This window comes from Mesoplodon mirus (genome assembly GCF_964341445.2).
Source record: "Mesoplodon mirus genome assembly, chromosome: 15".
Lineage (NCBI taxonomy): Eukaryota > Metazoa > Chordata > Mammalia > Artiodactyla > Ziphiidae > Mesoplodon > Mesoplodon mirus.
In genome coordinates, this window is record NC_138991.1 from 84,987,152 (window position 1) to 85,012,589 (window position 25,438).

The window sequence follows — 25,438 nt, forward strand, 5'->3', positions numbered from 1 at the left end:
CCTCTGGCTCCATCTCTATCTCCCTCTCCCCGCCTGCCTTTGGAAAACTTTATCTCCACTTTCCACCTCCCTGTATCCCGCCTCCGAGTTCCTCTCGGACCGTCTGTCTCTGGGTGGCCCCGCCTGGCAAAGTCCCCAGCCCCTCAGAGAAGAAAGGGATGAAAGGGGGGGGGCGGGCCCGGCAGGGCGCCCCTCGGTGCCCCTGCCCCAGAAGGAGGAAAAGAACTTTTCTAAGACCTGAAAGGACAGGAAGTTTCCAGACCACAGCCGGGCCTGACTCGGAGGCTCCCGAGAAGGTGGAGCCCCTGGGAGGGGAGGGGAGGGCAGGGCAGGGGAGGGCAGAGGGAAGGACAGCCCCTCCCACGGGGAGAGTGTGGAACCAGGAGGGGCCCAGGTTCCCCGCAAAGCCAGGATGAGGTCCTAGTGGCCCCGTGCCTGAAGTCCCCACCCCCGTGACACTGACCCCCCCCCGGCCCCCCGTGGTCTCCTGAACTCTGGGCACAGGCAGGGGAGAGGGCTTCTCTGTCCCTTCAGAGTTCAGAGAACAGTTGGAGGGGCCCCAGGGAGACAGTTACGGTGCAGGGAGCAGGGCCTGCTTGACGGGGGCGTGTGTCGGAGCTCCCAGCTTCCTGGCACCTGGTCTGCAGAGTGTCAGCAGAGGACCATCCCCACAAACCTGGTCCTGTGGACCAAACCCATCTGTGCCCAGCCTGCCCCCAAACCTTTGATTTGTGGTAGGAAAGAATTTCTTCTGACATTTACCACCTCTCCTGAAAGTGTAAGGCTACCAGCCTCCCAAGGAAGGAAAGAAACGTTGGTCCATCCCTGGGCGATTATTGGGTGCCTCCTCTGTGGTTATTGGGTGCCGGAAGTCCCGAGCCCGAGCCGTAGGTTAATGCGAGGACAGGAATTTAGCCACAGCGTTCCACTTGTGTCCTTGCCCTGAACCTCCACTTCTCAGGCCGCTGTAAAGAAATGATGGTCCCCGCTGTGGGCCGGGGCTGATCAGAGGGCAAAGGGAGCCTGGGACTGATTCAGCCTCATCACATCCCAGCAAAATGGTTTGGATGTCTGTGCATTTTATTAGCACCCATATCAAAAAGGAAGTCTCTTAGCCCCACCAGCCCATACAGTCCTGACTCTGTGTACAAATGCTCCTTTGTGTGATTTTTTTTTAATTGTGGTAAAATACACATGACATAAAATTTACCATCTTAACCACTTCGAAGTGTATAGTTCAGGGGTATTAAGTACATGCACATTGTTGTACAACCATCACCACCATCATCTCCAGAACTTTCCGTCCTCCCAAACTGAAACTCTGTCTTAAACAACAACTCCCCATCCCCTTCTCCAGCCCCTGGAAACCACCCTTCTACTTTCTGTCTCTATGAATTTGACTCCTCTAGGGACCCTATAGAAGTGGAATCCTGCAGTATTTGTTCTTGTGTGACTGGCTTATTTCACTGAGCATCGTGTCTTCAAGGTTCATCTATGTTGTAGCAGGTGTCAGAGTTTCCTTCCTTTTTAAGGCTGAATAATATTCCATTGTGTGGATGGACCACAGTTTGTTTATCCATTATTCCTTTATGTGATCTTTTATTTTATTTTTTATTTTTTTTAAGATTTAATTTTATTTACTTTTGGCTGTGTTGGGTTTTCATTGCAGTGTGCAGGCTTCTCCTTGCGGTGGCTTCTCTTGTTGCGGAGCCTGTACTCTAAGCGCGCTGGCTTCAGTAGTTGTGGCTCACGGGCTCTAGAGCGCAGGCTCAGTAGTTGTGCCTCGCGGTTCTAGAGTGCAGGCTCAGTAGTTGTGGCGCACAGGCTTAGTTGCTCCGTGGCATGTGGGATCCTCCCGGACCAGGGATCGAACCTGTGTCCCCTGCATTGGCAGGCAGATTCTTATCCACTGCGCCACCAAGGAAGTCCCTATGTGATCTTTTAAAATGACTTGTAAACCTAACTCTTCTTCTTAAGGTGGTGGCCCTTGTTTGAATCACTCAGTGGACACTGTCTGGGTGACACTGTACCAGGTACCGTCGGGGACACACAGAAGGAACTAGAGACCCAGACATCCTCCCCTAAATAGTTCAGGCCCTACAGTCGTGTTGCCATGACCAGAGGGTGGCAGAGACTCAAACTAGAGACAAGGATTGAGGGAAAGAAGGATGGCAGGAGGCGAGTGTGGGCGATGGTGGGACTCAGGGAGCCCAGCAGTCGGTGGAAGGTTCCAGGCTGAGACTGTGCTGGTGGGGCGACATCCCAACTGACTTCTCCACTTTCCGACACGCGTTTCTCCACCTTTCCAGTGGAAACCTTGCGGTGCCTGGTTTGCTGATTATAGCACTTCATGCGTGAAGGGCCAGATCGAGTCCCAGTGCTCAGGTGATTATGGTGAAAAGGGACACCAGATGCTGATAAACGGAGCTCCTCCCATAAAACTGCCTTCCGTTCTCTCTTGCTTTGTCCCCACCCTTGGCCTTGAAGGCAGGGAGTGCCTCCTGGTAATCCGGCCGATGGTGAAGTCCCGCGAGGGCCAAAAAGCTCAGATGACCACCCCGACCGTAGAGCGTGACCAGATCTGTGAAGCTTGGGTTAAAAGAGGTCAGATTGAGGGGGAAAGGCCTCAGGAGGTCCACGGTCCACCTTCTGGATCGGAGGCCGAGGCGGGGGGTGGGAAGGAGTCTCGGGCTATGTTCCAGACGCGGCTTCCAGTCGTGACTGCCCACCTGGGCCGGCCTGTCATCCCTTCAGCTCTCTGGGAGACATCTCTCCCCAGTGAAATCAGGATGTTAATACTGATTCTTTTCAGTCTTGTCAGTTACACCAAGCATAAAATGAGAAAACTCGAGCTGTGCCATATTCTTCCCGTTGCTGTTATTCCTGAGATCCGGGGAGGGTGGACGCTTAGGTCCAGACCTGGGGCCGGAGTGCGGCTTTCCCCACCCCGCGGCGGGTGGACTTCCTTTCTTAGTCTCCTGCTCTGCAGTCCTAATCTTCCAGAGCAGCCGAGAGGATTGAAGGAAATCTACCCTGTAGATGTACTGCATTATCCAGGAGGTCTGGAGCATTTTGAATTGATTTAAATACGAGAACAGAAAGAAAAGGAAAAGAAGACTATCAAGGAAGCCCCTTAAAACCGCTTTTCTGCTAAGGAAAAATTAGATTGGCATATTCCCAGGTGCCACCCTCCTCACCCGTGCCACGGCACATGGGAAGAACACGGCTTGTGCGCTTCACACGCAAGGAACACGCCCCGTACACCTTCCCCCAAAGTCTCCTTGAGCAGCTCCTGCTTTGTGGGTCAGTGGTTTTAATGGGGTGACTATTTCCAGGGGGGCTCACCTTTTTGGTTGTGATTTGTTCAGGGCTCTGAGAATATAACGGTCGCTGTCAGATTGGTGTAATGGGCCAGTGCCGCGGGGTAATGAAGGGTCCCTGCTCCTGCCTCTGGCAAAAGCACTCTGTCTTCACTGGTCCAGTCCCGCAGTCAGGCTCCCCAGGCTCATGTCTTATGTCCCGGTCCTCTGGTCCTCCCAGCTCCTCACTAGTGGGTGAGCCAGAGCAAGGGCTCCATTCTCCCCGGGTGGTTTCTGTGTCAGGGGTGTAACCTTCCTTCTCACCCCAAATCCAACTCTGGAATGTACGTCCTCATACTCGAGTGTGGCGCTGACAAAGCGGGGCCCCAGGCTCTGTCCACATACCTGACAAATCCTGCAGGTACCACAGCAACACCTGTCACACTCTGCTTTGTACAGTCAGCGCCATCCCCCGTGCTGGACCCGTCCACTGAGAGGCAGGCTCCTCCGAGTGGAAACATCTGCGGACTTGGAGCCAGGCAGAAAGGGTGTGACCTCGGCAAAGTCACCGGTGGCTCTGAGCCTCAGTGGCCACGTGTGTAAAATGAAAGTACCACCCCTAAATTAACATAGACCAAAGTGTTTCCAAATGAGAGCTTGCTCTGCTTTTAAAGGTACTTCTGACTTGGTTATTTTTGACAGAGTTGGGGGTAGGAGGTAGAATAGAGTGATGAATTTGATGCAAAAGTGAATTTATCTGAGAGAGCTATTTCCTTAATTTACAGAGAACTCTGAAAAGAAATCAGTGAGATGCAGGAATCGGCACACTTCTTCTGTAAAGGTCCAGATAGTAAATATACCTGAGGCTCGGAGAGCCAGAAGGTCCCTGTGGAAACGGCTCTGCTCTGTTCTTGCCATGTGGCCGGGTTTGGCCAGTGGGGCAGGATGGGCAGTGCAGGGGTGGGCACTCCACTGCAGTTTGCTGACTCCAGAATTAGAGAGAACTCGCCCGAAGAGAAAAATGCTTAAAGGATGTGAACAAACAGAATATGAACAGACCAATCAATTTACAATGAATAAATGCGAAGTAATACAACAGAGAGATGCCTTTTTTCACTGTCAGACTGGCAAAGATCAAAACATTTGATAAAACGTTATATTGGTGAGAGAAACGGGAAGCAGGTAGTCTAATACGCTATGGATTTGACAGTAGGTACCAGCATGATAAGTGAATCAACCCAAGAATTCCACTTCTAAGAATTATCTCACAGATAGACTTGTCCATCTTTTTGTGCATGCTGATGTTAATTGTAGCATTGTTTTTAATGGGAAAAAACTTGAAACCACACAAATGCTCCTCAAAAGCAAGATCCATCCATCCATTGGAATTCTGTGAGGCCATTAATGAGACAGGGGCATAGAGGGAGTTTCTGGAAGAAAGCAGTAGCACGTATAAGAAACTGCTCTAGTAGGACGTCTAGGGAATGGTGGCTGGGTGGACGAAGGGGAAAATTCTAGTATTCATTTTTTTTTAACATCTCTATTGGAGTATAATTGCTTTACAATGGTGTGTTAGTTTCTGCTTTATAACAAAGTGAATCAGTTATACATATACATATGTCCCCATATCTCTTCCCTCTTGCATCTCCCTCCCTCCCACCCTCCCTATCCCACCCCTCTAGGTGGTCACAAAGCACCAAGCTGATCTCCCTGTGCTATGCGACTGCTTCCCACTAGCTATCTACCTTACGTTTGGTAGTGTATATATGTCCATGCCACTCTCTCACTTTGTCCCAGCTTACCCTTCCCCCTCCCTGTGTCCTCAAGTCCATTCTCTCTAGGAGGTCTGCGTCTTTATTCCCGTCTTGCCCCTAGGTTCTTCATGACCATTTTTTGTTTGTTTGTTTAGATTCCATATATATGTGTTAGCATACAGTATTTGTTTTTCTCCTTCTGACTGACTTCACTCTGTAAGACAGTCTCTAGGTCTATCCACCTCACTGCAAATAACTCAGTTTCATTTCTTTTTATGGCTGAGTAATATTCCGTTGTATATATGTGCCACATCTTCTTTATCCATTCATCTGTTGATGGACACTTCGGTTGCTTCCCTGTCCTGGCTATTGTAAATAGAGCTGCAATGAACATTTTGGTACATGAATCTTTTTGAATTATGGTTTTCTCAGGGTATATGCCCAGTAGTGGGATTGCTGGGTCATATGGTAGTTCTATTTGTAGTTTTTTAAGGAACCTCCATACTGTTCTCTTCTGTATCAATTTACATTCCCACCAACAGTGCAAGAGGGTTCCCTTTTCTCCACACCCTCTCCAGCATTTGTTGTTTGTAGATTTTCTGATGATGCCCATTCTGACTGGTATGAGGTGATACCTCATTGTAGTTTTGATTTGCATTTCTCTAATAATTAGTGACGTTGAGCAGCTTTTCATGTGCTTCTTGGCCATCTGTATGTCTTCTTTGCTGAAATATCTATTTAGGTCTTCTACCCATTTTTTTATTGGGTTGTTTGTTTTTTTAATATTGAGCTGCATGAGCTATATTTTGGAGATTAGTCCTTTGTCCACTGATTCGTTTGCAGATATTTTCTCCCTTTCTGAGGGTTGTCTTTTCATCTTGTTTGTAGTTTCCTTTGCATTGCAAAAGGTTTTAAGTTTCATTAGGTCCCATTTGTTTATTTTTGTTTTTATTTCCATTTCTCTAGGAGGTGGGTCAGAAAGGATCTCGCTGTGATTTATGTCATAGAGTGTTCTGCCTATGTTTTCCTCTAAGAGTGTTATAGTGTCTGGCCTTACATTTAGGTCTTTAATCCATTTTGAGTTTATTTTTGTGTATGGTGTTAGGGAGTGTTCTAATTTCATTCTTTTACATGTAGCTGTCCAGTTTTCCCATCACCACTTATTGAAGAGGCTATCTTTTCTCCACTGTATATTCTTGTCTCCTTTATCAAAGATAAGGTGATCATATGTGTGTGGGTTTATCTCTGGGCTTTCTATCCTGTCCCATTGACCTATATTTCTGTTTCTGTGCCAGTACTAAACTGTATTAATTACTGTAGCTTTGTAGTATAGTGTGAAGTCAGGGAGCCTGATTCCTCCAGCTCCGTTTTTCTTTCTCAAGATTGCTTTGGCTATTCCGGGTCTTTTGTGTTTCCATACAAATTGTGAAATTTTTTGTTCTAGTTCTGTGAAAAATGCCATTCGTAGTTTGATAGGGATTGCATTGAATCTGTAGATTGCTTTGGGTATTATAGTCATTTTCACAGTGTTGATTCTTCCAATCCAAGAACATGGTATATCTCTCCATCTATTTGTATCATCTTTAATTTCTTTCACCAGTGTCTTGTAATTTTCTACATACAGGTCTTTTGTCTCCGTAGGTAAGTTTATTCCTAGATATTTTATTCTTTTTGTTGCAATGGTAAATGGGAGTGTTTTCTTAATTTCACTTTCAGATTTTTCATCATTAGTGTACAGGAATGCCAGAGATTTCTGTGCATTAATTTTGTATCCTGCTACTTTACCAAATTCATTGATTAGCTCTAGTAGTTTTCTGGTAGCATCTTTAGGATTCTCTGTGTATAGTATCATGTCATCTGCAGACAGTGACAGCTTTATTTCTTCTTTTCCGATTTGGATTCCTTTTATTTCTTTTTCTTCTCTGTTTGCTGCGGCTAAAACTTCCAAAACTATGTTGAATAATAGTGGTGAGAGTGGGCAACCTTGTCTTGTTCCTGATCTTAGTGGAAATGGTTTCAGTTTTTCACTATTGAGGACAGTGTTGGCTGTGGGTTTGTCATATATGGCCTTTATTATGTTGAGGAAAGTTCCCTCTATGCCTACTTTCTGGAAGGTTTTTATCATAAATGGGTGTTGAATTTTGTTGAAAGCTTTCTCTGCATCTACTGAGATGATCATATGGTTTTTCTCCTTCAATTTGTTAATATGGTGTATCACGTTGATTGATTTGCGTATATTGAAGAATCCTTGCATTCCTGGAATAAACCCCACTTGATCATGGTGTATGATCCTTTTAATGTGCTGTTGGATTCTGTTTGCTAGTATTTTGTTGAGGATTTTTGCATCTATATTCATCAGTGATATTGGCCTGTAGTGTTCTTTCTTTGTGACATCTTTGTCTGGTTTTGGTATCAGGGTGATGTTGGCCTTGTAGAATGAGTTTAGGAGTGTTCCTCCCTCTGCTCTATTTTAGAAGAGTTTGAGAAGGATAGGTGTTAGCTCTTCTCTAAATGTTTGATAGAATTCGCCTGTAAAGCCATCTGGTCCTGGGCTTTTATTCGTTGGAAGATTCTTAATCACAGTTTCAGTTTCAGCGCTTGTGATTGGTCTGTTCATATTTTCTATTTCTTCCTGGTTCAGTCTCGGAAGGTTGTGCTTTTCTAAGCATTTGTCCATTTCTTCCAGGTTGTCCATTTTATTGGCATGTAGTTGCTTGTAGTAATCTCTCAGGATCCTTTGTAGTTCTGCAGTGTCAGTTGTTGCTTCGCCTTTTTCATTTCTAATTCTATTGATTTGAGTCTTCTCCTCTAGTGTTCATTTTGTGTCCTTTTCTTTTGTTTTCTAACCCTGAGCAACTGTTATCGTTCTGATTAAGAAAGCAAGAAGGAAAAGCCAGGTTCATAAGAGAACAGCAAGGGTGGTCCCCATGAACTGCTTTCCCGCTTAGTCTTAGCTGTCCTCATTCCCAACCTGCTGGGTTGCAGGAAGAGAGTTCCTCTTGCAGTGACTTCTGATTTCAGCTGTGTCCCAGTAAGAGAAATCACAGGGCCTCTGCGCTCCTGTGGAAAGGCAAAACTGATTGGTTAAAAAAAAAAAAAGGATTTATTTTAAATTAAGGCATAGCACACACACAGTACACGTCCCAAATCTGAAGTGCACTATGGGGGAGGTTTCACACCCACCCACGTAGCCGATCATCCAGATCGAGACACGGGTCCTTTCCAGGCCTCCAGGGGGTAGGGGTCTCATGCTCCTTCCCGGTTGCTAAGCCCCCCACCCCTTTTGCCTGTCCTTGAATGTCACATAAATGGCATCACACAAAGGGCGCTCTTGTGTCTCCAGCTTGATTCATCCATGGGTGTCGCAGTCATTGGGGTTTGTTCCTTGCTGTATAGTGTTGCGCTGTGAGCGTTGACCACAATTTATGTATCCATCCTACCGCTGATGAACGTGCGCGTTATGTGCCGTTTGGGGCTATTGTGAGAGCTGCTGCGAACACTCTTGGAGAAGTCTTGGTGGTGATGATCCACTTTTTTTTAAATCTGAGGGCAAACAGAAACCTTGTGCCGGCATTACTGGAGGTTTAGCCAATTGTTATTTCAGTGGATGAATGGGGATACGAAGTAAAACTGCGTTTTATTGACATTACTGCTTTGTTCCCTGCCTCTGAGTAAGGATTCGCTCATTCACTGAACTTTTCTAAGAAGAACTGGCCTTCTTAAAAAGGGATTCGAGTGTAGCTGGTTCGGGGGGGTGTGGGGGAGTGTGCGGTTGAATAATAATGATACCTTGCACTTCTCTCCGAGTCTCCTGGCTTCAGTTCTCAGATGCTTTTCAAAATCAACTTGTGAAGCTCCGCGGTGCCTGGGGAGCTGAGGCCACAGCCATAAGCCGGTTTGCGGGTGGGAGGCAGAGACGCATGGCGATTTCCAGTTCCTTTGGGAGTTCTCCATCCTCAAAAATCGTGTCTTCTGTACTCTTAGAGGAGGTTCTTTCACGGGGCCCTGGAGACGCAGGCGTTCTGAGTTTGGGGAGGTTTAGGCTGTAAAGGAAAGTGGCCCTAGGAAGGAGAGGGTGGTTTCCTGTAACTGCACCGAGCAGGGGAGACCACCCAACGACAGCAGAGCAGAGGGCTGTCCCCAAGGAATGGGTCAATCTCCTTCCCCCTCAGTTTTTTTTTTTTTCTTATTTTTATTTTATTTTATTTTTTTTACATCTTTATTGGAGTATAATTGCCTTACAGTGGTGTGTTAGTTTCTGCTTTATAACAAAGTGAATCAGTTATATATATGCATATGTTCCCATATCTACATGTAAAGTATGAGATTAGATCACTCCTTAACACCATACACAAAAATAAGCTCAAAATGGATTAAAGACCAAAATGTAAGGCCAGACACTATCAAACGCTTAGAGGAAAACATAGGCAGAACACTCTATGACATAAATCACAGCAAGATCCTTTTTGACCCACCTCCTGGAGAAATGGAAATAAAAACAAAAATAAACAAATGGGACCTAATGAAACTGAAAAGCTTTTGCACAGCAAAGGAAACCATAAACAAGACCCCCTCAGTTTTGTACAGAAATTCTGTGTAATGTTGTATCTTTCTTAACTGATTTAAAAATATGCTTTTGAAACCCAACCATTTATGTCGGACTACCTGGGCCCAAGAGGCTCCCCTGCCCTAAGCTGATGACCATCCTTGGTCCTTCGAACCACCAGCCGCCCCCCGCCTCTCCGGGCCCCCGGCCCCCTCCTCCACCGGCCTGGTCCTGCCTCCACGCAGGCACCAGAACCACCTTGTCCATGCAGAGATGCTTCTGTAGCGGTTGTCTCCTTTTTCTCCAGTATCATCAACTTTTTTCCTTCTCTCCAAGGATCATTCCGACCAGAGTACAAATATGCTGCAGTTCCCCCCATCTTTAAAGGAAAAACCCAGACCTGCCTTGATTTCATATTCCCTTGTAGTTGTCACTGCCTTGCTCTGTACCCCTCTTCTGTTAGTCTTTCGGGGCTGCTGTAACAGAGTACTGCAGACCAGGGAGCGGCGGGGGTGAAGGGGGGTTAAACAATTGAAGTTTATTCTCCCAGTTCTGGAGGCTGGAAGTCCGAGATCAAGGTGTGGGCAGGGCTGGTGTCTCCTGAGGCTTTTCTCCTTGACTTGTAGGTGGCCGCCTTCTAGCTGTGTCCTCACGTGGTCAGCCCTCTGCGTGCATGCACCCCTGGTGTCTCTCTGTGTGTCCAACCTCCTCTTCTGACAAGGACACCGGCCCCCCTGGATTAGGGCTCACCCTAACGGTCTCACATGAACTCAGTCACTCCTTAAAGGCTTTATCTCCAACTACAGGTAGTGGGGCTAGGGCTTCAGCATATGAATTTGGGGTGATGCAACTCAGCCATCACACCTTTACAGACAGTCTCTTTGAAAGTGTTGTCTACACTGTCTATCCCCATTTCCTGTCCCTGCATTCTGTCCTGGACCCACTTCAGTGAGACTTCCGCCCCCAGAGTCCCCAAGTCCAGGTCCACTCTTAGTCCTCGGGGGAATTAGCTCAGTCTGTCTACCTCTCCTCTTCGGAGTGTGGCGTGGGTTCCCTCTCTTGGTGTCTCCCGCCTTCCCGGCCACTCCTTCCTAGTCTCTCTTTTCTGATTCTTCTGTGTCCCCTGACCTCTGAGGTCAAAGGGCCTCGGCCTCTTCTCCCTCTGCACTCCTTCCTGGATGGTCTCATCTAGTCTCACGGCTTCAAAGCCATCTCTGTGCTCATGACTCCCAAGTTTATGAACTGTGCACTTCAGTAGCCAATGGTCTTGACTACCTGGACATGGAGTTGATGTGATTTTCCCATCCCTAAGTCCTCTCTTCCATCCTGCCAAGCGCTCAGGCTTTGAAACCTTGGGGTGGTCTATGATTCCTCTCTTAGAAATAGGAATGTGTCCACTTGCTCAGCACAGAAAACGCAAGTGTTCTGGCTTGGTCACAAAGAATGTCATTCCCATGCCTTGTTGGTGCATCTTTCAGGGGACTTGTACCCCTAACAGATGGGGCACAGCATGATGTGCTGGAGAGAACCCGGGGCTCGGAAGGCAGGGGTGAGATTCGGGTTCTGGGCCACTAACCCATTGGGCCGTCTTGGCCAAGTCCCTTCTCTGCTCTGGGCTCAGTTTCCTCATATGTGAAGTGAGACAGGAGACGGGGCCGGGGATGACAAATGGGTTTCACCTTGAGGGCCAGCTCCGCGGAAGAGAGTTCTGTGATCGATTGTCCATGTCTGCTGTGGGTGTGAAACTGACAATTGGAGCCCGAGTGCCGCCGATTAGTCACCCCTGCCCTGGTTCCTTACAGCCACGAACCCTTCCAGCTTTAAAAATCTGTGAGCGCGCCCTGACCTTGAGCAAATCACTTCACTGTCCCAGGATTTTGTTTCTTCGCAAGCGAGGTGGAGATAAATAATCCCTGCCTTCCTACCACACAAAATTGCTCTGAGGAGCGTATGAGATAGTGGGTGAAAAATTGCTTGGAAAATAGCAGCACGTTATATAAATGCAAGGTTTCCTTGTTATTAGCTGACCTCCCTGGTCATGATTTGTGTTAGTCATGCCTTCCTCTGAACCGTCTTCTAGGGCTGGGCAAGAAGCCTTTGCTTTCATTTTTGCCCCTGCCCCCCACCTCGGGCAAAGTGCCATTTGGATTTCCCTTGTGAAGATGAGAAAGGAGATTAGTATGGATGCTGGGTGTGCGGTGATCTTTCTGTGCTTGGAAGATCTCAGCATCTTTCACAGCCCCCGGGGCAGGTGAAACCAGGAAGCCTTCTCCAGAGCCTTTCAGCTACTCGGCACCATCTTACCCTCGCACCGTCACCCCACCACTTTGTGACACTTCTGCACAACAGGTGGGGAAAAATCTTCCCAAAGTAAATTTTTGTCTCCCTCAAGGGTTCATCTGTATTATCCAAATGTCTGGAATTAAATTAATTCTCTGGTTGGGCAGTTGGGAGTGGTGGGTCTCCCCTGAGCCCTGCTGAGCACAGCTCTGGTTAATTTCTGGAGCAGGCTCCTGCCCTGAAGCCTGTGGGAATCCAGGGGAGATATCCAGATAGAGCTATTTTTGTTACCTGATGAAAAAAGCATCCCTTCCCTCAATCTACAATTCTCCCCTCTTTCACCTTGAATGTTGTTAATGCCCCGTCTTTTCTGCCAAAATCCCAAAGAGAGTCTGTTTGCAGCTTCCTGTGTGCATTAACTTTTCCCAGAGACCCAGGGGAGCTATCTGTTCCTACATTATTTGGTGTAAGCAAAGCTTTGGGGCATTTCTTCTTGCCAGCGGTGTATTCTGAGTTGGTTTCTTTGCTCAGGCTCATATTTATTGGTGAGTGCGTCTCATTTCCTTCTTCGCTCCTGCAGCCTTTGTCGTGAACAGTGTTCGGTGCGGTGTGAAATGAGCAGCATTCAGAACTCTTCTAAGACATAAAGGTTTGATTTTTTTTTCTTTTCTCTCTTTTTTTTTTTTTTAAGTGCTAGAAGAATAAAGGACTTGAGTTTCCTGTAGGCCTGGAAACAGTGAATCAGATTTTTGTTTTGCTTAAAACCTGAAGATCTCAGGCAGCAGTTGAGAGTCTCTGGACAGAGTGCTGTGTTTGGGGGTTTAGGGTTATGTCCCTTCCCCGTGGGCCATTCTACGGGAGAGGGGGTGGCCACCCACGGAGACTGATTTGAGAGGGACCAGAAAGGCTACCTGAGTCACAGAGCTGCCCAAGGCAGAGTGGGCACTGACACTTCCTGCCTTGCCTTTCCTGCTCCGTGAGGCGTTTCAGGGATTCAGTGCATGGTGTTACCCACAGACTAATGGGTGCAGTGAGCGTGAGCTCTCCCTCTCCCAGCAGGCGACCTTGGACAAGTCGCTGAAGTCATTGGTGAAATGGGGATAAGACGGCACCCTTCCCACAGGAAGTTAGATGAGTGCCATGAGGCAGGCAAGACATCCAGGGAGGCACGGTTGGGACAGGTGTGCACTCGTGATACAGGTGTGCCATGCTCGTTAGCAGGATGCCCTGGAGAAGGTTCAGAAGGGCCCCTGACAAACCTATAATCTAGCATGAGCCATTTGCTTACATCCCTTGCCTGATCCCCATTCGTTAACATCCATTACTACCATTATCCTTTTATTCATCCCTTAACGAGTACCCAGTGCCTGCGACTCCCGGGCACTTCGCTAGGTGCCAGGGATAAAAAGAGGTAAGGGCGGGGTCCTCACCCCAATAAGCCGGTACTCAGGTGAGGAGACAGTCAGCTGCAAGATAAAGGAGGCACGCATTGAAGACGGGTGTGAGAGAGAGGGGCACCCGGGTCTGCCCAGGGAGACAGAGACCCCCAGGGCCAATAGAAGCTGAAATGAGACTTGGAAAATAACGAGGCTTTTGCCAGGCAGAGACGTGGGAAGGGCCCTCTAAGTAGAGAAACCGCACGTGCCCAGCCTTGGAGGTGTGATGAGTGTCAGTGTTGGCAAAAAGACGGGAAGATGTGGGGATGGGGGAGGAGGGGCCCCCGAGAGCCCCCGGATGCCTTGCCGAGGGAGCAGATGCTGTCCTGTGGGCGAGCACCAGATACTGGGGCGACTGAGCCGTGACTGGGGGCCAGGATGGACGTGCAGGTTCGAAAGATCACACACAGCGGTGCGGAGAACGGATGGGAGACTGGGGGCAAGAGGCACGGAGGGCCCCCTCTGATGGGACGTGGGCCAGGATGAGCTGTGTCTTTATTTTAAGTAAACTTTGTATGGATGCATAACATTCCTGCAGGAGGCGTGCACACATCCTAAGTGTGCAGCACGACGGATTTTCGCAAAGTGAACACACGGTGTCCCCAGCACCCAGATCAAGAAACAGAACGTGACCAGCTGAAAAATAATATTTTAATGAAAAACAATGATGGCTTTTCATAGCATAGTAATTTTTAGTATAAGTCTGTCCCCAATACTGCACGGGACATTCACGTTCTTCAAAATGATCGGTTATTCAAGATACGAGTCTAACTGAGCGCCCTGTGTTTTACCTGATCACCCTGGATGCACCCACACTGCTGCAGGCGGCAGCAATTCTTTCATGTTTTTATTGCCAGCAAGAGTCTGCCTTCTGACTGTTGCACAGTTTATCGAGTCTACCCCTGATGGATAACTGAGTTGTTTCCAATTTGAGGACATGATGAAGGAGGCTGCTCTGAGCACCCTTACACTTACCTTCTGGAGCCACGGGCTCGTATTTCCACCCAAGAGTGGATTTGCTGGATCTTAGAGCATGTTTCTCTTCAGCTCTAATAAATACCACCAAATAGTTTTCCAAGAACGTTGCTGCAAACTACACCCCGTCAGTAGTGGAAGAGCGTTCCAGTTGCTCCACATCTTTTCTCACACAGCATTGTCTGTCTCTTCATTTAGCTATTCCAGTGGGTGTGCAGTCAAAACAAAGCATTGTGTAGTTTTAGTTTGCGTTTCACTTGTGGCTGAGCCGAGTGCCTTTTCATGTATTGATCGGCCATTTGGGCTGTCCTCCTCTGTGAAGTGTCTGTTAGAGTTTTGCCCACTTTTCTGTTGTCATGTCTTTTTCTTACTGAATTGGAGTAGTTCTTCATATATGAGGAGTCCTTTGTCAGATAAATGTATTGCAGATATCTTCCTTCAGTTTATAGCTTGCCCTTTCGCTCTCTTATTAGAGTCTGCTGATGAACAGAAGTTTTTAATTTTAATGTAGTCCAGCTCGTGTAGGTTTTTCCATCATGGTTCACTCTTTTTTGAGTCCTGTTTAAGAAAGATATGCCTTATTAGTTTATCCAGTTTCATTACATTTTTTAATGTGGCTACTTAAAAATTAAAATTATATGTGTGGTTCAAAAAAACAAAAAAGAAGGAAAGATATGTCTACCCCAAAGTGTGTGTTTCCTCCTAAAAGCTTTATTGTTTCATCTTTCACATTTAGACCTATAATCCATCTAGAATGGATTTTTCCTTTAATAAAGGATAACGTACGTACAATAAAACACACCCATTTTAAGTACACAGTCCAGTGAATTTTGATAAAAGTATATACACATGTAACCACAACCACAGGCAAGATGTAAAAGATTTCCATCACCCCATAAAGTTGCTTTATGTCCTTTTGCTTCTCAGAGTGTGGTCCATGGACGAGCAGCATCGGCCTCACCTAAGAGCCGGTTAGAAATGCAGACTCTCGGGCCCCACCCCAGGCCGGCTGAATTAGAATCTGCATTTTAACAAAATTCCTAGGTACTTTGTATGCACTTTAAAGTTTGGAGACAATCTGAGTTCCTTTGAAGAAAGGTGACAAGCAAAAAATGCTTTTTCTATTGTTATTAATGATATTGCCTGAAGCAAGACAAGGTAAATGATAGATTATTGAGTTTGCGGAAAAAATGAAAGAGAAGAGAAAGACAAAGTTGGAAAGAAATTTTGAAGTCATTATATTACAGGAGCACCCTCTATTCCCTGGACCACTTCCTCTCCTGGAGACCTGGCCCCACTGACGTCCTGCAAAGCAGAGACACAGTATTTGCCGTTGGGGAGGCTTGGGCTCCTGGGGCAGTGCTTCCTGGTCTGTGCCCTGGACTAGCATGGAGAAAGCCATCCTAAGGACCAAGTCCAGAAAGACCATAATTTTTGGTTTGTTGTGGTTTTTTTTACTTTTCTTTTTTTTTTAAAGTTTAATTTTTATCTTTATGTAATATATGTACTGCTTTAAAATATCGAATACTTCCACATGGCTTATAATAAAAAATAGCAGTTCTCCAGCCCACCCCTCCCCACTCCTCTGACATTTTAATCGCCTACTTTTTGGATGACCCCTTATCCCTCACACCGGAATCCGGTTTTCCAGTGAGTAAATGTTCCTTCTGCCAGAGCTGGGGAGAGGGTCTGGGGGTTTAACTGCCCCTTTTACATACCTTCAGCCAGTCCTCCTGGTGTTAATCCCACCCTGGTTGTCCCCTTCTGTGGTCCAAGGTACCTCTATTTTCGGGGCTTTTCTGGGATTCTGCAGAGCAGTTGGCTTTTGTTCCTTCCAGCTCTTCTGCCGTTAAGCACTTAGGTTTTCTTCTCTACTCACATAAGACGTTTTTACATTATAAATTAAATTTCTTTTTTAAAAAATCAAACAAAAGAATATATACATATATTATAAAGAATACTAACAAAAGGCTTCATATTTCAGTCTGTGGAATTTATTTTGTGAGTGGTTTGAAATCCAATTAAATGTGTTAAGTTAAATTAAGTTTATTTCCATAAGGGCTATCCCAGCCCCATCCCTTCCCCTCTGACCTGCGGTGGCGAGTTTCTCATGCATTATATCCCTGGCTCTAAATCTGAGCTCACAGTTCTGTTCCTTAGATCTTTTGCCAAAAAAAAAAAAAAAAAAACAGGCTATCTTTTTCCCCCTTTGTTTTCTGCCTTCTCAGGTTTTAAATGAGCATTCATGTTCCCATTTTACCTCTCCCAGCATCTCAATTGTACTTCTTGTTAAGTTGTTGTTAGTGGTTGCCCTGTAGTTAAGAAAATACATTTTAAACTAATCCACGTCCCCCTTGAAATGACACTGGATGGTTTCACATGTAGAGCAGGCGCCTTATAACCCAGTGTTCCCAGTTCCTCCCTCCCCACCTCTGAGATTGTTGTCCATCATTTCACTCATCATCCACTGTCAGTTATGTGATATGTTGTTACTATGATTACTTTAAAAAACAGTAATCTTGGGCTTCCCTGGTGGCGCAGTGGTTGAGAGTCCCCCTGCCAATGCAGGGGACACGGGTTCGTGCCCCGGTCCGGGAAGATCCCACATGCCGCGGAGCGGCTGGGCCCGTGAGCCATGGCCGCTGAGCCTGCGCGTCCGGAGCCTGTGCTCCGCAACGGGAGAGGCCACAACAGTGAGAGTCCCGTGTACCACACACACACACACAAAACAGTAATCTTGTAGATCAATTAAGAATAAGAAAAATAAGGAAATCCCTGGCGGTCCAGTGGTTAGGACTCGATGCTTTCACTGCCGTGGCCAGGGTTCCATCCCAGGTCAGGGAACTAAGATCCCGCAAGCCAATGGGCGGGGCCAAAAAAAAAGAAAAGAAAAGATCTCATTTGACTTTTATTTATTCCTGCGCCAGTGCCCTTCCTTTCTTTGTTTTTTTTTTTTTTTTATGTTTTTCTCCTGCCCGAAGATCCTCTTTTAACATGTCTTGCAGGGCAAGCCTGTTGGCCATAAATTTCTTCCATTTTTGTTTATCTGAGAAAGTCTTCATTTCTCCTTCACGTTTGAGGACGATTTCGCTGGAAATTGACTTCTGAGCTGGTAGTCTTTTCTCTCTTAATACTTGCAGTATTTCACTCCACTCCCTTCTTGCTTGCTGGTTTCTGATAAGGAGTCCACTGTGATTCTTATCATTATCTCTTCATAGGAAAGGTGTTTTCCCCAACTCTGGCTTCTTTCAGGATTTTCTGTTCATCTTTGGATTTCTGCAATGTGGATCTCATGTGCCCAGGTGTGTTTTTCTTGTTATTTACCCTGCTTGGTGTTCTCTGAACTTCCTGGATCTGGGTGGTTTGGTTACAGACCCATTATTAGTTCAACTATTAGTAACGTTCTTGGCCGTTATTACTTCAGCTGTTTGTTTTGCCTTCTTCTCCTTTGCTTCTTCCTCTGCTCATCACATTACACTACACGTCCGATGTCATCCAGTAACTCTTGCTTATTCTGCCCTGTTTTCTTTTTGTTCTTTTTTCTCTTTACACCTCAGTTTGGAAGTTGTATTGACCTATACGCAAGCTCGCTGATTTTTTTCCTTGGCCACATCCAGTCTACCAATGAGCCTGTCAAAGACACTTTATTTCTGACACTGTGTTTTTGATTCTTCCTAAGAGCTTCCTTCTCTCTGCTTACGTTACCCTTCTGCATGGTGTCCAGCTTTTCCATTAGCGCCCTCAACCTATTACTCATAGTTATTTTAAATTCTGTCTAGAGTAATTCCAGTATTTGTGTCATATCTGAGTCTGGTTCTGATCATTGCTTTGTTACTTCAAAATGTATTTTTTCTTGGCTGTCACTTGAAAATGTATTTTCTCTTGCCTTTTGGCATACCTTGTGCTTTCTTATTCAGAGACATACATGCTGTGTTGGGTAATAGGAACTGAGGCAAAGAGGGCGTTAGGGCTTTAAGTGTGAGGGTATCTGTTAATCTGGCCAGGCTTTGGGCTCCGTTCAGTATTTTTTGCAGCTGTAGGTGCCAGAGGCTTCAGCTTCTCGAGCACCCTTGCTTGTGTCTCCCTTCTTGACCCTGGGCTTCCCTCTGTTCTCGTCCTTAAAGAGAGTCTGTTTTTTTCAGCTCTTGTGGCTTTAACCACCGTGGTACTGGAGCCCCGTTGCTGTGGGGGGAGGGAAATGGTCTATAATCTACTACGAAATTTCAGTCTTTTCGTGGGCTGTGTTTCGGGGCTGAGGCGTTCACGAGGGATTCTCCGGTGATGTCATTTTCCCCTCTGTTGTTGCCCCCCACTCCCTCCCCAGGTGCAGCATTCCCAGTCTGTCTCCTTGAAGCCCGATCCTGTTGACTATGGTCTCCCCTCCCGCTTTGGTGAGACAGGAAGGCTGGAGGGGTCCAGAGAAGGGAGGAACTTCTTCACCTGGGTGGGATAAGGCTTCTGAATTGCATCTGGCCAAGTCCTCTCCCCTGGAGAAAAGGCCTTTGTTATGACTAAGGCTCTGGGTCTACTTCACAGTGGTTCATCTTCCCCTCCCTCTGCCAGAGACACCAGGGGGTCTTTCTGAGATCCTCACCATGAAAACCTGGAGGGGTTCCTGGGGGTAAACCCAAAAGGGTGTGGTGGCCCCCTAAGCCTGTGTCCCCTCCAGTTTTTCACTTTCACGCTAGTCCTCACTCAGCCTCCAGCAGTTCATCAAAATCACCATTTAAGTGTTCCTTCCTGTTTATGGCTCCAGCAAATTCTTCTCCCTATAAGTAGATCTCATTTGCTGTATCCCTCTAGATGTCCCCATCTCTCGGGCCTTCAGGATGCCATTTGTCCTGTGACCTTAGTTCTCTGATGGGCCCAAGAAAATTGTTGATTTTCAGTTTGTCCAGCTTTTTCTTGGAAGGATGGAAATGATAACTTTCAAGCTCTTTACATGTTGTAGCTGAAACCAGAGGTCAATACCAAGCTGTCTTCATTACTGTAACATATTAGTTAGGGTCGGCTACACTGCGTAACAAATAGACCCCCCCCAAGTATCAAGGTCTTAAAGAGCAAGAGGTATATATATTTTTTCTTATGTAAAATCAGGGTGGCTTTCAGGTCAGCAGGATAGCTCTCCTCCATGCAGTGCTTCAGGCACCCAGGCTCTTCCCATCATGTGCCCCACCATGCCCAGGCTACAGTGTTGTTTGCATCCAGGCAGCAGAAAGAATAGGGCAGAAAGGTGCACGTATGGGAGGTTTAGTATGGACCTGGCCCAGAAGCAAAGCACAGTACTTTTGTTCACATTGCATTGAGAAGAACTCAGTCCATGCACCCAGAGAAAAGGAGAATGGAATTTCAGGAACAGCTACCATCCTTGCCACGTACTGCTTTACATTAGCTCTACCAGTCTACTTGACCATGTTCTTTGTCAGATGTGTCTTGACTCTTTTGGTCCTTTGCTTCTCCTTATGTACTTGAGATCCAGCTTCTCGTGTTCTGTTAAACACTCTGTTGGGATTTCAATTGTATTAAATTTGTAGATCAATTTAGGGGGGACTGGCATCTTTATGATAATAAGTTTTTTCATCTGCGAACTTGGTTTGTCTTCCCATTTTTAAAGATCCTCTATAATGTCTTCCAATAAAGCTTTACATTTTTCTCTGTAAAGATTTTGCTTAGTTTTTGTTCAACTTATTCTTAATATCTTTTGGTTTTTACTGCTATTATAAAGAATATCTTTTAAAACTTTGCATTTATGTTGTTACTAATGTAGAGAAACACAGTTGATCTTTTTTATATTTAACCTTGGATTCATAACTATACTAAACTCTTTTTAACATTCTGATAACTAATCTCTAGATTTTTTTCATTTTTCTAGGTAGATAATATCATTTGTGAATTATGACAGTTTTTTCTTTTTTTCCATTTCTTAGATCCTTTGTTTCTTTTTCTTTTCTTCATTTATTTTTTTACTGTGCTGGTTGGCATCCCCAGTAAAGCATTGAATAGTAGCGGTAATGGTGAGCATCTATGCTTTGGCCTCAATCTTGAAGGAAAAGCTTTCAAAGCTTCACCTTTAACTATTGTGTTTGCTAGAGGATTTTTGTGGATATATTTAGTTAGGTAATAATGTTTATTTCCTTTCCATTCGTAGTTCACCAATATGTTTTATCAGGAATGCATGTCAAATTTTATCAAGTGCTTTTTCTACACTTTTGGGTTTTTTTTTTACTGCAACGACTACACAGGCACACCGTGGAGATACTGCAGGTTCGCTTCCAGACCACCTCTGCAAAGCAAGTCATGTGAGTTTGTTCGTTTCCCAGTGCATATAAAAGTAGATCCTTGTTGCTTATCTATTTTTGGATAGTAGTTTGTATCTGTTAATCCCATACTCCTAATTTGTCCCTCCCCTCCTCCCTCTCCCCTTCAGTAACTGTAAGTTTGTTTTCTATGTCTGTGACTTTGTTTCTGTTTTGTGTATAGATTCATTTATGTTATTTTTTAGATTTCACATATAAGTGATATCATATAGTATTTGTCTTTCTCTAGTCTGTCTGACTTCACTAAGTATAATATTCTCTATGTTCATCCATGTTGCTGCAAATGGCAATATTTCATTTTTTTAGTGGCCGAGTAATATTTCCATATCTATTTTTTTGTTGACTAATTCTCACCTCAGGTGTATCTGTTCTACTGTTTAACCATCCTTTGAGGGCTTTAAAAGCCACATGACTAAGGACAATTTCAAACATACAAAATAGAGAGATTCAAATAAGGAACCCCCTCCTTTTTCCCATTGTCCAAGTTCAGTAATTATCCACACATGGCCCTTCTTCCTGTATATCTTTTTTTTTGTAATATTTATTTTTTTGGGCACACCAGGTCTTAGTTGTGGCAGGCGGACTCCTTAGTTGCAGCTCCAGGGCTCCTTGGTTGTGGCATGCGAACTCTTGCAGCATGCCTGAGGGATCTAGTTCCCCAACCAGGGACCGAACCCAGACCTGCTACATTGGGAGCGCGGAGTCTTATCCACTGCGCCACCCGGGAAGTCCCTTCCTGTATATCTTTACACCCCACCACTTCTCCCTTCACAAGCTTGCTTTTTAAAGCAAATCCCAAATTCCACGTCATTTCATCTCTAACCATTTTAGTCATAAAGTTTTTAATTTCAATGATTATAGTTTTTCATTTCTAATTCTATTTGGTTCTTTTAGAAGTCTGCCTGTTTGAGTGGTTATTTACTTTTTATATTTTGGTTCTCTTTTTTATTTATTTAAACATACTAAATATCATAATTCTATATTCTGTATTTGATCAACTTCTAATATCTGAATTCCTTGTGTATCTGATGCTGCATTTGCTGTCCTGCTAACTATTGGTTATTGGGCTTTGTTTCATTTTATGATTTCTTTAAAATCGTGAGCTCATGTTCTTTGAAACTTTATCTACAGGAAAATTTTGAAGTCTGATTGAGGGTTTGCTTCCCCCAAAGATGGCATGGGTTTGTTCTGCCAATGACTAGGTGTAGTATGAATGGATCACTGTTTGTTTAATGTGACAGCTTTATTGAACTATAACATACATACAAAAAAATACAGATCATTAGTGAACAGCTTTTGTGACCAAGAAACAGAAAATGATCAGAACTACAGAATTCCCTCCTACTCCTTCTAGTTACTTCTTCCCCTCAAAGGTCACCACTGTCCTGAGCATACCAGTTTTCGTGTAAATAGAATCATCCAGTCTGTGCTCTTTTTTCGTACCTGGCCTCTTTCACTTAGCATATGTCTGTGAGTTTCATCCAGGTAGACGCATGAGCGGCAGGGTTCATTTTGCTTTGTTGTATAGTATTCCATTTTGGTTATCTCTTCTATGGCTGGTGAGCACGTCAGTGGTTCCCACTTGTGGGATGATGACGGTGCTTCTGCAGACTTCTTGTGCATGTGTTGTGGGACATACCATGGCTTCCTTTCAGATTCATAAGTAGGCATGGATCTAAGGGTGGTGGGCATCCACAGGATACTGCTGCTTTAATACTCACAGTTTTCCAAAATGGTCGTACTGACTTATATTTCCACCAGCAGCACAAGAGTATGGGGTGATTTAAATTAAATCGTCAGCTTGGTGCTTTTTGGTCCATGAAGTCGAGTGAATTAAGGTCCTCAAGCCACATGAAAGTGGTGGCTGCAAATCCAGAGAGAAGACTTTCCCCTCCACTCAGCTAAGGCCGAGACTGTTGGGTTTCCTTGCAGTCTCCGTCTGTGGGTTGTGTAATTCATCACTTCTCTAGGAAGGCAGCCCTTGAGGGGTCCCATGCTGTAGGCCTGGGTCTCTGGTCTGACTCCCCATTGCAGTCTGGCCCTAATCGGTTCACCTGGGCTTAGGAGAGGCCTTCCGGGCAGCCTGAGCACCTGTTCCCTCCCTAACTTCTCTGGACTTCTGCAGCCGATTCACTTTCGGCCCCTGAGGACTTCTCTTAGTGTCTTGCCAGGTCAGTTATGCACTTTAATAAATATTTTAAAGTATTTTATCTGGCATTTTAGATATATTATGGTGGAAGTGCTTTTAGACCACATAATCTTCCCCAAAATAGTGGTCCCTTTCTGCTTTCCATTTTCCAAAATTTTGCTGACATCTCTCATCTGCTGCGGTCTTCTCCATTCTGTATGACCATGTGAACATACACACACACACCCACACACACATTCCTTTACTGTTGAACTGATGCATTTTCAGGAGAGAGCAGAGAGAAATGTGTATGCATTTAACTGGAAATTCAGCTAAAAACATTTTTCTTTTTTTTTTTTTGGCCGTGCCACGTAACGTGCAAGATCTTAGTTCCCCAACCAGGGATGGAACCCGCTCCCCCTGCAGTGGAAGCATGGAGTCTTACCCACTGGACACCAGGGAGGTCATAAAAGCATTTTAAGTAATGTTTTTCTCTGCATTTACTGATAACTCTTCTCTGGTGCTCCTTTCTCTTCTCAAAAGTCTGGTCATTAGACCAGCAGCTCTGATGTCTCTTGGATTCTCGTTAGAAATCCAGGCCCCTAGACCCCACTCCAGACTTTCTGAATCATTTCAAGAGCCCCAGGTGAGGGACTTCCCTGACGGTCCAGTGGTTAAGACCCCGTGCTTCCAATGCAGGGGGCGCATGTTCGATCCCTGTTCGGGGAACTAAGGTCCTGCATGCTGCATGGTGCGGTCAAAAAGAAAAAAATGAAAGAAAGAAAACAATAACTGAGAAAACAAATTAAAAAAAAACTATTATATATAGAATGGATAAACAACAAGGTCCTACTGTATAGTAGAGGGAACTATATTCAGTTTCCTGGGATAAACCCTAATGGAAAAGAATATGAAAAAGAATGTACATATGTATAACAGAAGCACTTTGCTGTACAGTACAAATTAACACAACATTGCACGTCAACTATACTTCAATAAAATAAATTTAAAAAAAAAGAGCCCCAGGTGATTCCTCCATGCAGTGAACTTTGAGAGGCACTGGTTGGCACCGAGGGTCTCACCTGGGCCCCTCCCCTTTCCTGTGCCTCCTCCCATCCTGGCTCCCTGCCCCTCTCCACCTTGGGTCCCTGAGAAAGCCGGGAGCTTAGGTGCAGACGTTCTCCACCTGGAAGTTAGAAGCAGCTTCCCGAGCTGACCCTGCCTGGGCAACACCAGGGCTAATCACATCCTTATTTGGGGCTGGGCTCTGAACTTAGTACTGTAAAGCCTTCACAGGAGATACTAAGGTATACCCAGGAGAGGCAGAGATGGTGAGAAACAGCCCTTGACCTTAAGACATTCTCAGCCTGGATCTGGGAGAACATCCTAGAGAACCAGAAACAGCCCCGGAGGGCAAACAGTAGATTCCTGCGCATTTAATGTAAATTACACGTTGTTACACTGGCACTTTATTGTCTTGGAGTCAGATGCCTGGACTTGTCATAAAAGCCCCAGAGCTTTGTTTTCCTGGGACCTTGGATTCAGTCGAAGCTCCCAGTGTTTTGCTGGCCAAGCTCAGGCCTCAGGTGATAATGTCATCCCACTGAACTCCATCCCTTGATCCAGGAGCCGCAGGGGGACCCAGGATGGATGGGAAGAAACACGAGACAAGGTGCCGTCGAACTCCATTCCCTCATGATCTTTCTCCCCAGACGCTCTGGCCTTGCCCTCGGTGGCCTTGTTTGATCTCAAAGGTGGAGGGGCCCACCCTTCCAGAAGTCTCAGGTGATATGAGTTGGGTCACCCCGGCCCCTCAGGTAAAACAAGACTCTGGCCGCCTGACATTCCATATCCTTCTAACGCCGCATCCTAGTTTTACCTGTTTCTAAGAACCAGGCCTTAGTGCCCTAACATTACTAAGTGGAAGACGGGCACTCTCAGAGTTCCGTTCTCCAGGACCGTTGCTTTCTCATCTGCCAGGTGGATGAGTCACCTCAAGTTCCACCGTGATTCTGTGAGTTTTAACTAACAGTGCTATGAAAGTGGTTTGAGATTCCTTGACGCAGCCTGCGGTGAGTCAGTGCCTCATGTTGGTATTTTAAGTAACAGAGGCTCAATGCCCTTAATTACTTCCCTGGACGGGCTCTGGAATCAGTGTGGAACCTGCTGCCCACGCAGAGTCACCTGACTCAGCCAGGGGAGGAGGGGGCTGGCCTGGGAGCCACTCCATGCCGAAGGCCCCTGAGCAGGGGGAGTGCTATGGGCTGAATTGTGTCCCCTCCCCAAATTCATGTTAAAGTTCTAACGGTGAGTACCTCTGACTGTAGGTGGAGATGGGTCTTTACAGAGGTGATTCATGTAAAATGAGGTCACTAGGGTGGGTCCTAATCCAATAGGACTGGTGTCCTTATAAAAAGAGGAGGTCAGGACACAGACACCCTCCCTGGGCGCCAGAAGTCGTGGTGCGACGTTAAGTACCGCAGCTGGCCGCAGTGCAGCTCCTGGGCTCAGCGGAGATCTTTCTCACGTATCTACAGCCCTCGGGTCCCCAGAGCAGGGCGGGAGGGTTGGCTGCAGGAGAAGCATTTAAGGTTCATGCTGTCCCCCTCATCCCCCGCTGCCATTCCCGGTATTATGGAGCACCTCGGTGGGCATCGTGCTGAGCTAATTTGTTTTAAATTGGCTCGCCCGACCCTCTGTGGG

At 45.9% G+C, this 25,438-nt stretch overlaps 1 protein-coding gene across 6 annotated transcripts in view; it reads left to right on the top strand.

The window, feature by feature from the left end:
* Positions 1 to 25,438, top strand: part of CARD11 (caspase recruitment domain family member 11) — a 108,089-nt gene that overhangs the window by 488 nt on the left and 82,163 nt on the right. The window contains exon 2 of one of the 6 annotated variants that reach the window (XM_082600544.1): positions 12,460 to 12,528. The exons of the other annotated variants lie outside the window; for them this stretch is intronic. The gene's annotated coding sequence lies outside the window, so the exon portion shown is untranslated. The remainder of the gene's footprint in view (positions 1 to 12,459; positions 12,529 to 25,438) is intronic. 6 annotated transcript variants of the gene reach the window in all.